The following is a 16,347-nucleotide window of genomic DNA, read 5'->3' on the forward strand; positions in this document are numbered from 1 at the left end:
CCCTATCCACCAACGGTCTGATGCTTCAGGCACCCCATGTTTGCTCTGAAGTTGAAAAATGTGTCTTTATTAATTTGTGCTCCAAATATGTGGAATTACTTACAACAGGCTCTGAAGAGCGACACTTTTGTTTCTCCTGAACAATTCAAGGCAATTATCTTGGCTCACTTCATCTCAGAGTGCAGTTGTCCTCACTCAGCGTTATTGTTTTTGGTTAATTTGAGTTTGTTTTAATCTCATCATGACTGTAAATGAGGGAAACCTCAGTGATTTATGAGGAATAAGTAAAGGTTGATGATGCTGAAGTATTCATTTTTCTGAGAATTTTAGTTTTAACTAGTTATGTGTTGCTAAAACGGGTATAACTCTTTTATTGACAGCTCTGTTGACAAAGAGGCTGCTGTAGTGTTCTTTAACAGATTATGAGTAGAACTTTCCAGAAGTGTGAGTTTCCGCTTTAAACCCACACAAGAATCGGTTCTTCTGTTGACTGTGCTGACCTGATGGACTTTTACTGTCATTATTTGTCGTCTCTTTTTCAGATTTTTAAAACTCTCTAAGTGTGAGTCAACATTTTAACTTTAAATATTCATTTTTTAAAAATACTTTGACAATAACCTCGGCAAATCAAACCTTATTTGGGGCTCTGCTCTCAAAACTGATTCCAAAATCATGTTTTTTTTCCCTCAACATTTCAAATGACAAAAAGGACATGTTTTAATCTTCTTTAACCTGACTGTGATATAAAACATTTGACTTAATTACTAACATTTCAACTTCTGAAATTCAAAGAAAGAAATGTTCTTTCTAGTGTTTTCTTACGCCTGCTCCTTGATACTCTTCATTCACTTTATGTCTGTGGGTAGAAGCCTCTTTGTTGTTAGCTCCACAACCAGTTTGTACGGAGTCAGATTTACACTGTTACACAAGCCTGGGGCTAAATTAAGCTGTGGTACTTTTTGATTGTCTGAACTATGTCACTCATGACCTTCTGATAATTTCCAATCACCAGCCATTAAATCAGACCCATTGAGTTCTTGATTTATAATAGGAGAACTGTTGGAGCTTTTCATAGCGCAGACCTTTTGCTCTGATGCAGCCATGTGACAGACTAAACGTCAAGCTGTTAGCAGCTCTTTGATGGAAGTTTGGAAAAGAGGAGGCCCTTTGTTTATGACTCCAGCGACGATGGAGGCATGTCTGTGGTGATGTGTCTGCACAAGATGAGCTGCTTTATGTCAAAATGTAACAAAAACACCCCAAATGATAAAAACTGATAAACCTTGTTATCAGATCACAGCATGATAAGTTTGTTTTATTACAACAGTAAAGACAGCCTGTGATTCAATTGTGAAGGAAAATTATTCATTGATGACAGGTCAGTTAACTATTGCCTGCTCAGCTGATCAACCCAATGGAGTTCTTTTTGATTAGATTCCAAACAATAGTTTAATATCCTGGATGTCCCAACGTATCGGTTAAATATAATTATGAATAGCAAGATCATTTCTGGCGGTCGCCAGATGGTTGTGGATGAAAAAACAACAACATATCAAAAAATGAAATAAATGGGAAATGTTTTTTTCATAACATCACTTGTAACAGTGACATACGTTGTTTAAGTGCTGTTTCAAACTTGCAGTGTATTCACTGTGTGATGGCTGCAGGTATTGGCTCTGGCCGGCCCCGTAATAGTATTCTCATACCGGCTGTGTCACAGCCATAGACTGTATAATAAATGGACGTAGTATCCGTGACGTCACCCATCTGTTTCTGAAGTGCTGTTTTGAGGCCAATCATCGGCGGGAGCCATATTGGAAATGATGAAGTCAACCTAACCCCTGTTGAGCTACTGTGAGGTACAGAGGTGGGCTTTGAGCCTCCTAGCCAACAACTACAGTGTTCCCACCTGTCAGTCAAGTCAGTTGTGCCTCTCATAATGGAAAACTCTTAATCTTAATATCTTCAAAATTGCTGCACTATGAAAATAGTTCACCCCCGTACAGTCTGTGCCGAGAGAGAAATTAACTACTCTGACCTCAACTGTTTTGTGAACCAGGCTGTAAACATGTTTATTTCTGCTGTAAAGATCATCTTTTTTGAATGGGGGTGTATGTGGTTTCTGGTACTTCCGAAGCCAGCCTCAAGCAGTCACATGATGAACTACAGTTTTTAACACTTCCACATTGGCTTCATTTCTCGCGGACGCTTGGTCGCAGCTACATGGAGGGAGGTCCTGAACATCTGTTCTATAACTTTTCGGGGCTTGAAAAGCTTGACAATCTAAAAGATTAAATCATTTAAACCGAGCGCTGTGAACTGGGGAATCTGTGCACGAACGACCCTGAAACTGAACTGCGTTAGTTTTATACAGAAAATAGCACCAGGCATTAAAAAAAAGAGGTCCTTGGTCAGTATTTTGTACTTTGACTACCAACAAGTATAATCAGATGACTCTTTTTTAAATAGATAAATAAATAAATAAATAAATAATGAATAAGTAACTTCTAAGCCTTAAAAAAAGAGGTCAAATATTAAAGAACAAAAAAGTCCAATTGGATTACATTTTCATGAAATACCTGAAGTAGCATATTTAACATTCAATGGCTTTTCAGGTCCTACAGTACGTTACATTCAAAAAGTAGTTTAGGTGTTTCCTTTCTGAAGCTGCCTTATCAGGCCCGAGAGGAAGCAGATGTACTTTGCCTTTCATACTGATTCATCACATCCACCCGGATCTAATTTGTTCTCAAACTTTGTAACAGAAGTGGAACTTTTATTTTAATCTCAAGGTCCATTCAGCAGCTTTTCATACTTCTTTGATTCTGTGATCTTAGTTGAGCGATCGAAGTCTTTTCTGTTCTTCCTCAGCGCTAACACTGTGTGTGTATGTGTGTGTGTGTGTGTGTGTGTGTGTGTGTGTGTGTGTGTGTGTGTGTGTGTGTGTGTGTGTGTGTGTGTGTGTGTAAGCCTCACGGCCGATAACATCAACATTTCTCTGACAACTTGGCGGACTCAACCTGCTGATGGGAATCATGTCATGTTCACTAAAGCTCCAAATCATGGCTGTTTAATAGATCTTGACATGAGAATGTTTTTCAAACTTTGAAACCAAAGTTTGAGCTAACACAACGAAGAAGTCCAACAGAAATACTGCTGATGTGGAGTTATTGGTATGAACATCTTTGATAACATTTTCAGTGAACTGTCTGTGACACAGAGCCGTATATTTAAATCATGCTCACAGTGATTATCGCTGGAGGTGGACGCCTAAACCCTAACACTAGGATAATTACTCTCTGATGATTGGTCGTAATCTATCTCTGCATCATAATATTTCCCCTCACATTAAAGAAAAAGTCTGGTGTTTTTTTGATACGATTTTTGGGTCCAAATGATTAATAAGAACAAGATATTTTGGAATAGCTTCAGTAGTTTGCTTCAGCAGACAGCCACATCAAAGATTGTGAATACTACAGCGTAATACTTCATTTGGACCTCTTTGAAGGTACTAGACTCTGTTGACAAAAAGTGTAACTCTACATAAAGCAACCAGCAGAACATAGTTTTTACTGTCATGCAGTATTTTTTATGTTTTTATGTGTTAAAAACTGATTTTGAGCAGAACAGACCATCCTAAACACCAAATGCACTCCTGATATTTTTTAAACGTATTCAGGAGCTCTACCTCTTACATTTTCCAAAGTTGCCTTTTAATACACATCCCTCACAGCTGGAGTCCTCCCTGCTGGATGAAGGGAGGTGGTGAACCTACACTATATCTAGTTTTAATAATGTTTTGGATGGTTGTTCAGAAATCTTCACTATTCTCGTCAAGGAATCAATTCTCCTTCTTTGATCTCATTTGTTCGCATTCATCCTGTCGTGTGTTGCTTTCCCTGGCTCGCATCAGTTGCATGACATAGACATCACCCCTCCACTCGCTCACCTGTGGATTTTTCTGAACCTTTTTTGCTGAGTTTTTTCATCGACCAACCCTGACTTCACACTGGAATAGTAGGGGGTAACAAGTTAAATATCGGGTAGTGCAGAAGTTTGGGCTGTTTCCGGTCACACATGTTACCCATCCTGAAAATTTTGTGAAGTTGTAGTAGTTTCCTGCATGTGTGAAAGTGGCTCAAGACAAGCCCAAAACTCCTGAAACACCAGCAGCTCCTGTTTTTTGCACTAACAGTCTGATTTTCTGAATCGCAATAGAAGTTGTAAAATGTAAAATTACCCTTTTTTTTCAAGGAAGTCTGGTGGCCCTAAAGAGATTGTGGTTTTAATTACAGTAAAAGTCGGTCCCTCCAGTAAAATCTATCTCTGTTGGAGTCTTTCCTGTAATGTCGTCAGACACTGAACACTATAAAAAGGCACATTAAAGCCATGTTAGGAGCTTTTAACTGGTTATAAAACAGACTGAAATTAGAGTAATGCCTCTTTAAGACTTACAAAAGAAAACAAGACCATTAGCAAATTGGTTGACAACTTCTATTTTGCAATTTGAATCCCTGTCACCTCTGCAAGGGGGGAGGTATTAGGAGGTATTACAGAACAGTAAAGCGAAACCTGTCGTGTTAGAGCCATATGTGTGTCAATATTATGTGTGGACTGTTTGTTTGTTTGATGCACTTGTGTGGAAACTAGGTGGCGGGTGTGTCAAACCAGGTGTTAGAAAGCATATAGGGAAGAAGACCCAATCAGTGGCAGGTGAGCTGCCTACCGGGTAGCAAACAGTTTTTGACTTAATGTAGTGGCTTGCTTTCGCCAAACGAAACAAAACACCTATAAGCCACTGAGGGGCTGCTTTACCGGGACTCAGTTGACGCGTCCTCCTCGTCAGCATGAATGAATGAAGTCCGCTCGTGCATTGACATCAACGGGTTTATTAGACACACAATATACACACAGCCGATCAATCCACACTTTCATCTAATCGAACTTGTAGGATTACAGGCTTACGTCTATTGTAGACAATACGATGACAAAACGTAACGAGACGGAACAAAACGGAACAAGACGGTCAAAAACTGTTTGCTACCCGGTAGGCAGCTCACCTGCCACTGATTGGGTCTTCTTCCCTATATGCTTTCTAACACCTGGTTTGACACACCCGCCACCTAGTTTCCACACAAGTGCATCAAACAAACAAACAGTCCACACATAATATTGACACACATATGGCTCTAACACTGTCTATGCTTCATGCGCTACAAATACTCATGACTGATGCATCTGACTGTTAAAAGAAAGTACAATGAAATCTTTTGTCAGGAAATATGACGTACACATGTAAAAGGACAAGATGTGCAAAATATAAAAGGTACCATCTTGTCCAGAGGGGGCGCCAAAATGAACACAAAAAGAAACTGGAGCTTTAAGAGGACATATTCGAGTGGGTGCAGGATTACGTTACAGCCATTCCTATCTGTTTTTCTGAATCATTTTGTACCAGTCAGTAATTGAAACCTTGAATTTAGAGATATAAGCTCCTGTTCTCAACATCAGTTCCTCATAAAATTGAAGAAATATCTAGTATATTATGAGAACTATGCTAATATTTTAACACATACAGTCTTCCCCTTTTGACATGTGCACAGTCTGCAGCTGTCAAACTCAAAGACAAGAAGCAGAATGAACTGACAAATCACCAGTCTGGCACATAATGATCTCTCCTGGATCAGTACCAAGATTACAGCTTCATTACATTTACATCACGACTCGGGTTTGCTAGACACATGGATTTTCTGTGTGTGTCGATATGTGTGCGTGCGTGCGTGCGTGCGTGTGTGTGTGTGTGTGTGTGTGTGTGTGTGTGTGTGTGTGTGTGTGTGTGTGTTTGTGTGTGTGTCTTGGCCACAGCAGGGAGGTCTAGCAGAGAGAGAAACTCTGTGTATTGGCATTCTGCAGGCTGCACGACTCTGGCTGTGTGGAATTGAGCAAAATGAAGGTCTTACCAGAGGAAGTGGTGAAGTCTGACTCCAGGCAGCGCTGAGGAGCCGCTGAGCTCCCCGAGAGAAACACCTAGAAAAACACACAAACTAATGAGCAATGGAGATGAAATCACATTCCAGCTATAAAGAAAATCAGGAGGTCGTCAGGAGGGCTGGAAACAAACACAAACATGTTTCTGTGGTGTTAAAAATGGACTTGAGGCAAAGGGATTTAAAAGCTTCTCATTAAAAATACAGTCAATCCAGGAATGTGCATACATTTTAATTGAATTCAAGTAATTAAAAGGAAATGAATACACTACGATTAAGTGCTGAACCTAGCATCGACACCTTTTGTGCTGTGTCTGTGTAGCAGGATGCAGTCAGGTCAGAACATCCGGCTAAGCTGACCTATATGCAACATATACCCTGAATGAAACAGCTCCCACAGCTGCTTCAGAAAAAAAAAACACTCTGGTGGTTTCCACATGTGGTTAAGAGCACAAATACCCCCTCTTACGCAGCCAAGAAATCCCACTATAAATGTCTTTTCCCTTTTGGACTGGTGGCCCACAAATGAGGCAATATATCTTCCTTCTTTTTTTTTGAAAGAGTCCCTAAAGTGGAGAGCGGCATTTTGGGAGGAAAACGTCCATAAATAAAACAACATGTGACCAAACAACATGTGCAGTGAGGCAGCAGGAGTGAGCGCTCAGGTTTGAGTGTGGTCTGCTCTGAGACACAAGGAAAGAAGACAGAAACAGGACGTGGTTAGATTATGATGAGAGTGAGAAAGAAAATATTTGTTTATGTTGTTGATTCGGCGTCACAACGAGGCTGGTCATCTCCCTCCGACAGACGGTAATCACTCGTAATCAGACTTAATGGGCGCTCTAATGGGAACGCTCTTCCTCCCTCCGTGCTCGTCTGCAGCGCTCTCTAAAACACACTCGTCAGTCCGCACACAAACAAGCATGCACATGTTTGTGTGTGTCACATTTGCATCTCATCTGAGGGGAAATATAACGGTGCACTTTAATCTGAAAGGAAATTATTGTTTTAACAACACTGTCTGCCCAACATCATCAGGTCCTATTTGTATATACTGCTGATTTACATATTTACTCTGTTAATAGTCTTATTTGCATGCATTCATTCATCTCTGTCTCCTCCTGCTCTCTATCAACACACTTTACATCCCTCATTGAAGGAGAAAACACCTTGTTTCTACATCCTGCAGCCCTTCAGAGCGAAAACAGAAACGTGAGCTGTACATTTCTGTATGTTGCCTAATTATTCTTCTTATGTAGGCCAGACATTTATTAGACATGTGCCGCAAATGCATGGAAATGAATCTTGCATCACAAGGGGTCTGTCTCCAAGTCTCCCCAGAGTTGCAGCAGACACCTGAAATGTCAGTAAGTAATTCTTCATTACACGGATCACTGTGGTTACACAACTAAGGTCAAAGTAAGTTACAACCTGCAGCGGCTTTGATGGTCCTTTCACACTTACCTTCACTGTTTTGTCAAATGGAAGTTTAAAACTAGGACTACTCTCTTAGTCATTAAATAGAAATTTAAATTCAACGTGTCTAAAGGTAAGAAAACACCCAGGAATCAGACACAAATTAATTCTACTTATCAAACAGCTAAAAACGGGATCTCAGAGTCTGCAGGTAAATTACGTCAAATTAGTTTACAGAAAATGGCTAACACTTTCAGAGCTAGCATTACCAGCCTTCAGTCCTCCTTGCAGGTTAAAGTCCATACGCCTGTGCTAGTTTCTCATTGCTCTGGTGGAGAGGTTATACAGTATGTCAGTTTAACCAGACACAGCATACATACAACTTTATCTTCATCTATTAGATCAACATACTAACAAACCACGGCATGGTACGAGATGACACCCTGTCATCTGTGCCTGTTTACATCCAGGTAGTAGAGCATTATAGCATTATGGCAGTAGGCCATTAACTGAAGCTACAGCCCAAGCTAGTGTCTGTTAGCTGTGACACAATATATATCCCGCATTCCAGGCCTAGGTTAATAAGAATATGAATAACTCATTCACTCAGCTAGTAATTCTGGCGGTGGGCGATGACGTTTAATTGTGTGGGCGACTAACACAAACAACAATGATGTCTGACACAACAGTTCGTAACAGTTTAACTCCTTACCATGAAATAAGACCTGATCTTTGGGTTGATAAATCTCAGTAAGGATGTTATATCTGTAGTTGTCAGGCCAATTTGGCTGATGTGAAGTGTAATGAGAATGAGATTCTCCCAGCGTCTGGTGGACATGTGTCACCAAAATTACAAAAAATCTGACAGCGCAATGCACAGAGCGTTTCCAATTTGGAAACAAATTAAGGTCAGCTATGAATAAATGAGTGCACATACATAATATATCCCATAATGTCTTTAAAGGGGAAAGAAAAATCTTCATTTATGTTTGACAGAAGATTTATACATCAGCTTCAAATGCTGTTACAGCTTTCAGGTAAATGTTCAGTGAAGTTCATCAGCATTGTGAATCTGACAATTACACTTTGTTTTAAAATGTTCTCTATTTCACTGTGAAAACTGAAACACACAATAATATACTCTGAAAACTAGAGCTGCATATCTGTTGCTCTGTTCATGAGTTTGATTCTAACTTCACTGCTAACGTTTCCTGTAAAATGCAGCTGCAATGACAACATGTCCTTCCAACAAGTGATACTATTCACTCAGAGATGTGTGTGCATTTTGGTGAAGAGAAAGACACACTGCGAGAGATGCACAAGAAAAGTGTGTGTGTCTTAGAGAGAGATAAAGAGAGACAGTTGTGAAAAAAACACCCACTGATACACTCTGTTTCTCAGTTTCCATGGTGATTGGAGTTATATTTGACAATGTGACGCACATTTTTCAGCATCCATTGCTGTTGGTCGTCTCCATTTGTTCCCCATTTCAGTGAGCTAAAAGTACAAACGCTTTGTATGAATTTAAAGTGAGAAAGAGCGGCATATGGGCCTGGAGAAAGTCGAGCTGAGCCGACTGGATGAGTGTGGACAGGCTGGACGTTAATGGATGTAAATGGTGAAGTAAAGTCAGAGCAGAGCATGACTCCTCCTCATGTTTTCCACCTCACAGGGGTCCGTCAAGTGGTTTCAGGGAAACTTAATGAATACAAGAGCTTACTGTGTGTGTGATCTGCTTCATGTCTCCAGTGTGATTAGTGCCTCCAGTTATTAACTCAAGAAACATTTTCCCTCATCCAACAACTCTCAACTCACAGTCTGTATCAACCCAATGATGACACTAGAAATGTTACAGCTACAAATACTAACACTGACCTGATACCAGTGTGAGACTGAGAGAATTACCGCTGGGTACCATTAATCCTGTACATACAGTATCTGATGTGATTGCTCGTCTGAAGCAGTGAAAACTCTTATTATGCAAGAACAAATACATACAGGGAATGGGGGCCACTTCACATTTTCATCGTCTACTTTGAGAGTCATTCAGAAATGAGGAAGAACATTAATAAATGCATCGACCGAAAAATAAGGATACTATGTGTGGAAGCTGTCACCAGGGCCTGCATGAAAGTAAAGTTACATTGATTTTACACATGAAGCTGCTTTGAAGAAGAGGAGACATCATTTGTTTCTGTTAAAAATCTTGGGAGTGACCAAAGCGACAACCTACAGCCACAAGAATTGAAGCCAATGATGAAGTGTTAATAACTGCAGTTCCTCGAGTGTCCACTTGAGGCTGGCTCCGGATGTACCGGAAACCACATACACAACCATTCAAAACAGCCGATCTTTACAGCAGAAATAAACATGTTTGAGTGACAGATACTACGTCTATTATTTATACAGTCTATGGGAGTGCCGAACAAAAAGGAAGCCAAACAAGTGAAGACATTTCTACTGTCTGGATGACAAATGGATGTAGTCTCAAAGATGTCTCCCGTTGTTTCTGAAGAGCCATCGTGAAGCCTAACAATGATGGTATATTCAAAATGCTAACTTCAAACCAGCTGAGCCCCTAATTATGCATGATTTTACATAGCGCTTAGCTTTAATATGACCATAAACACAGCATTCACCCTGAACAGTGTATAAATAAGGAAATCAGACACAGGGATCAAGAGTGTTTATGTCCTAGACTGTAGACATGCTCAGTTCTGCTTTAAAGCTCCTGTGAGGAGTTTTTAGATGTTGATAAAACAGACTGAGATGTATACTGTTCTTTCGTCATTCCCTACAAGAGCAAACAAGACCTTCAGCAAGACTGACCATGTCTGAAAACACTACTGTAGGACAAAATCAGCGAAGAGATAAGAGGTACCACAAGACCACAAGAGGTACATAAATGACACAAACCAAAAGTCCCTAACGGAGCTTTAATATGGGCTCCAACAGGGTCTCCTTGACTTTGTGGATGTGGACATTTCCAGCGAACTTTTGAAGAACTGCAGTTTTTTGCACTTCCACACAGGCTTCATTTTTCAATAATTGGCCAGATATGTTAGTGCAAGGCCAACTAACAATTCCTCCAGACCTGCTGAGTCCACCATAACATTAAAAAACACTGTTTTATAACGTTAGACTCCATTGCTAACTATTAAAGGTCACTGTATAAAGGTGAATAGATTTTAGCTTTTTACAACATACAGTTGTTTGAAGAAAGGTTATGAATTCTCGTTATCCATGCAGTAATTTGAGTGGGCAGAGATGCTTTGATATTGAGATGCTGTGCTGATCTGCTGCCTGGATGTCCGAGCCCAGACCAGCGCAGGCAACAGATGCAGAGGCGGAAAAACACCAAAACAAATATGGCAAGCACTCCAGAAGAACCTGTGCCAGTACATTACACACATGATCCAGAATCCCGAACACAGAAGGAAGCTGTTCAAATGTTTTAGCCTTGGCTACAACGATGTCTCTGAGTGGTACGTTTACTTAACTCGACAATAAAATTAGCTGATCTTATTGTGTTCTTATAAATTCTGGGATCAAAGGAAAGACGTGGTTTCGTCACTGTTATAGGCTGTATTTAGAGGTATTTTACTACAGTGTAATACTATACGTTTCAGAACAGCTGTAGTTAAAAGCTTAGGATGTAATAATCCTCTGATTTACTTGCTTATAAATCCCCAAAACACATCCAAATGTCAGAATGCTTTTTATTATTCCATTATTTTTCATGCTGTGTTGTTAGTGTTGAATTTGCTTGTATTAGCTCCGGTAGCTCCGGGGATGATCACCCCCTGTCACCTTTTGTGCAGGGAGAGGCGCCTCTCTGTACTTGTTTACAACTGTGTTTTTTGCACACTGCTGTTGTTGTTGTTGTGCTCCAGGCACCTGACATGCCTTTGTTGGGTTTTCAGGAGAAACTGCCCAAAAGTGCTGCAGGATATGAAATTTTCAAACACCCTCCATAATGGCAGTTTCATCCACTTTGTCCAATTATGTTTTAATGTGGTTGTGTATTGTTAACATGTTCAAAAACGAGTCTGTTGATATGAAATTAACAATATAAAAAAAATCACTGTAAGAGTGCAATGATCCAATTCATGAGAGATGAAAACACCTAACACTTTGGACTTAGGTGAAGTCTAACACCCTTCTAAAACCGCTGCAGGAAGTTGTAACCACAGTTGTAACCAACAGTGTTGCTATGGTCTTGATGTCTGCAGGCGTACTGTGAGATCATATTTTTCTGTGTGGCGGTAACTGCAATGAACGCAGGAGTTGGTGAACATTTATTAACCTAAGCTTCCACATAAATGCCCGATTTAGTCATTGTGGTTTGAGTACACAATGGCGCGACAGCACTCAACAAAATGTATCAACAACAACACTGCCTCTTGTGTTTTGGAGGTGGGATTGCTGAGTGATGCAGACAGTATTATATAAACTCACGCTGATGCAAAGGGCACTTCAGACACTCTGCATAAATGTATCTGTGCATTTATTAGGTCCACTACTTGACGTGTCTACTTCAGTCTACTATGAGAAGTGTTTATTTTAATAGAATATCTGTACAATCCTCACTGATGATACATTCAATGTCATCCATTTAAGACGTCTCCAATATCAACATATGATTGAATTTCAAACTAGACAGTCAATAGTGACCATCGCTGAAGTTTGAATGGATCTATTAGATGGCTGAAATGTAGACACAAAAACAACTTTATCAAAGTGATCACATGCTGAATGACTGACCCAAAAACCCCCAAAACAAACTGGTGGACATCAAAAACAATCAGACTCAGATCAGTCACAAGGCAGCCGGCCCCGATCTGGAGAATAAACAGACATTTGTCTGCAAACTTTAGCAAAGACAAACAGGTTTTGTGAAAACAAAATTTTCTGTTTGCATGCATGAAGTCAAACTTGGGTGGAAAGAGAGCTGGAAGGTAACCATGCTGATAGATCACAGATAGCACTAAACATAGATCCAGCTGTGTTAAACACTGGATTCTGACTGGTCTAAACCAAGCGGCAACCTCCGGCCGCGAGAACTGAAGCCTATGCGGAAGTGTTTACCTCACACTAGCTCGACAACAGTTACATTGAATTCAGCATTTCAAATATGGCTCCCGCCGACGATTGGCTTCATAACAGGCTCCAGAAACAGATGGGTGATGTCACGGATACTACGTACATTATTATACAGTCTATGATCTAAACCCATTAACAGCATGATTAATTCTCAACAGCAAAAACGACGACCTGACCGCATATATACTATAAAATTAATCCGTGAGTTCCAGCACATTCCCCCTCTGCCTGTTAACACAGTGGTAAAAATGTTAGTGTCCATCTCAGGCTGGTATTGGGAGTCGTTTGGAACCCCTTCATGGTTAGACAAGACCTGTCAGCTTTGTGTCGGGTCCTGCTCACCCTGTTGAGATTCTCATTTGCATCACTACTCGCTCACTCTACATTATGCTTTGAGCAGGTGGCCATAAGTTGCTGTATTAGTCAGAGGGGTAATATGTTGTTTAAATTTGAATGAAAGAGACAAAAGATTTTTTTTTATGTTAAACTGCAGATTACAGAGGTGCCCTGTGTCAAGAGACTGTAGTCCTCCAGTCCTCCAGTAGTCCTTCCAGCCTCCAGCCCCTTTCCTGCATTTCACTCCCAAATCTCTTTCCTGGTTTCCTGCTCTGTGCACCACTATCCTGTCCTCTCTGAATAAAGATGTAGAAGTCTGAAAATATTATTACAAAAATAAATGAAGCAGATAACAGTCAGACAGACTGTCCCAGAAACTGTTCACACTGGACAAATTAAGCGCTTAAAATTACATCGAAATGTGCCACAACTCAAATAAACTGTTACCTACTGCTCTCAACAAAAGGCAGTGTGTGTGTTTGTCTGTCTGTATCGTCTGCTTGTCTGTCTTACTCTTTAAATTGCATACAATTATGCAAATTGTATTTGTGGTAATTAAAAAATTATGAATCTCTGGGTAAAAAAACACAAACAATAAATGTCTATCAGGTCTTAAAGCCAAGTTTAAAAACGATGTGTCGTTATCATATTTTGATTTATGGTCAGTAAAGCAGTAAATCCTGACATCTGAGGAGCTGGATGCAAAATATGCTTTCTAATAAACACCTAATAAATCATCTCAGATGTTTATGATCATCTCTGTTGATTCGGTCATCGTTTAAAGGACTGCAGTTTTTCAGCAGAGACTGAACAATTGTGAAAATGTACGATGAGATCAGGAAGAACAAGAAGAAATGTTACAACCATAGAGTAAAAAACAAGCTAAATGAGGATAAAGACCATAAAACTCTTAAATTTCATGTGTCTCCTGCTCGCTTACATCACACTCACACATGCAGACACACACACACACACACACAGAGGCAGGCAGACACACACCTCCCTCGCAGCCTGACAGTTGCTGCTTTCGCCTGCGTGAGCGAGTGTGGGTCACATCAGGACAATGCGCCTGCTCGCAGACTCGACTTTCAGCAAAACTGAGTTTTTTTTCCCCCCTTTTTCAGCCTCATGGACACGATTTCAGAGCCAGAATGAAAAAAAAGAAAAAAAAAGAGAGAGGGGTGAAAAAAAAGCCCTTTTCAAATTGATGACAGCAACGGACGCTGAGGGAAACCATTGAAAGGAGTGTATAAAACAGCATCATAGCGTCTGCCTCCCCCTGCCCCTGCCCCCTCCCTCCCTACCTCTCTCTCCATCTCTCTCTCTTTCTCCCGACATCAAAAGTGTGCGCCCATCCTGAGCCGACAGAGCTCCAGATCGCTGCGGTGCATGCTGGGTAAGAGAGGACAACTCAGGACACATGCAGGGACTTTAAGGATACTGCAGTAAGCTGTTCGGAGTAAAAAAAAAAAAGAAAAAAAAAGGAGGAAAGATGCAGAGAGACGGAGGAAGAGAGGGAGGGGAGGAGGGAGGGAAGGGAGACAAAAATACTGGCTGGATCAGTGAAGGATGGAGGAATTCAACAAACGTTTGGTTTTGACAAATATGAGAGTATTTGACGCAGCGGCGCTCAGATTTAACTGTTTATGTCATTAGATGTGCACCAGTGCTTGCTCTGCACGTACAAATGCGTCTGAGGATCGGCGATGAATCCGTTTTTTTATCATTCATTTCAGTTTAGTTCTGAATATTTTATAAAGGCAAGCGAAAGCAGGCTCTCTCATTTTGTGGAGAAGCTCCTGTGTGTGTGTTTGTTGTTTGCCCTGAGATAACACTGAGAGACAATAAAGCACACCGCTGCACCGCTCTGTGTGCTCATAGTTTGTAATGCTGAACTAACACTGTGGGGTAAATAATAAATCAGCTCTGTAATGTAATAAAGTGTGAAAACATGAATGTCAAATATCCCAGAATATGTTTTTATTATTTTTCTGAATCAAACAGTAAATAATTTAACATGTTTCATAATGAAAAATATTCTTTGTCTTTTTGAATAAAGCAAACGATGCTCAAAAAACAATGATGTTACACTAAAACATGATAAAATAAGACTAAAAGTTTTTAGAATTCTCTCCAATCACTAACTGTTCAAATTATATTTGTTGTCTTACAGCATAAATGCAAATTAAAACATTGCTTTTTATGTGCTTACATGTATATATATTTCAGTCTCTGCACAGATGTAGCACACTCGAGGCATACAGTGAGCATGCAGGGCATTAAATTAAAAATAATAACTGTATTATGAGCCTCTAAATGTGCAACATTAAACATTAAAGCAGATTGTAGTCCTTTCTCATTAATACGAGCTGGTTTCCTCGTCTAATTCAAAGAATCCTACATAGTTTGAATTATCCTGCCTGTATTACATGGTTTAATAAAAAACAAGTACACATTGTATTTGAAAACCTTCAGTGCATCACTTTTATTTGATAATGATGATGATATTTTTAACACTTACAGAGAGTTTTGTGTCCAACTAACTATCTGAAAAAACTGAATCAAGGCGATGCAGTGTTACGTGCAGAGGACTGACAGTGATCCATCAAGGGGTCACGTCACAGCCAGATTCAGGTTAATACCAGGTCCGTTACTCTGTCTACTTTCAAATCCTGTCTCTAAACACATCTTTTTAAACCTGAATATTCACTTTAATCCTTTTCACTGCATTGTTTCATGTCTTCTTAATTCTATAAATCTCACTTTGACATTATTGTTCTTTTTTAAACTCTGGCTTCTAAAGAGACCTTGAGTGTTTTGTAAGGTAGCTGTAAATAAAATGTGTTAACATTATTTAGGAATATTAAACATATTTATGTGAGTTGAAACTACTGACCAACAGATCCAGTTATGTCAAAGAATCTAAATATGATACGATAAGATTGTTTAAAATAATCAAAGTAAATACACTGAACTAGAGTGCTATATGTTTGTGCAGGAAGGTGCAAACTGATGATAAGTACAAAATGTAACAGTATATAAATATAAAAATAAATGAGACAGTGTGCAATAAAACAGGAAATGTTTCAATGCAGTGTGCTTAAATGATTTATAATATTAATATCCCTGTGGTGTTAGTGACTCTGGGGCTGTATGTGAGTCTGTGTCCGTGGGGGTTTTGGGTGGGGCTGGTAGCAAAGTGAGGAAACTTGTTGTGGTGAGAGGTTTCGGTCCTGATGGACCACAGCGTCTTAACAGAGAGGAGGGTCTCAAAGGGTCTGTGTCTGGGGTGGTTTCACTAGTAGAAGAGTTTGTTTAAATGAGCGCAATACAAAAGACCCTGAGAACTATGAGTTGTATGTTTGCATCCAAATATTTGACTATATGTTTGAACATTTTAACCTAATCTAAAACTGTAGAAATCTCTGGCTCCAATCATTTGTGTCTCCATGTCGTACATTTGTTTGTGGCATCATGATGTGATACAACATGCTGTGTGAACACC

General features: G+C 39.9%; 1 protein-coding gene across 5 annotated transcripts in view; it reads right to left on the bottom strand.

The window, feature by feature from the left end:
- The window catches only part of thrb (thyroid hormone receptor beta), a 187,396-nt gene that overhangs the window by 77,109 nt on the left and 93,940 nt on the right, over window positions 1-16,347 (bottom strand). For 4 of the 5 annotated variants that reach the window (XM_034704717.1, XM_034704719.1, XM_034704718.1 and 1 more), the window contains exon 2: window positions 5,961-6,027. The gene's annotated coding sequence lies outside the window, so the exon portion shown is untranslated. Of the gene's footprint in view, window positions 1-5,960; window positions 6,028-14,146; window positions 14,166-16,347 lie in introns of those variants that run through there. The other variant, XM_034704720.1, reaches the window with a different exon arrangement.

The sequence above is a fragment of the Notolabrus celidotus genome, chromosome 16, assembly GCF_009762535.1.
Source record: "Notolabrus celidotus isolate fNotCel1 chromosome 16, fNotCel1.pri, whole genome shotgun sequence".
Lineage (NCBI taxonomy): Eukaryota > Metazoa > Chordata > Actinopteri > Labriformes > Labridae > Notolabrus > Notolabrus celidotus.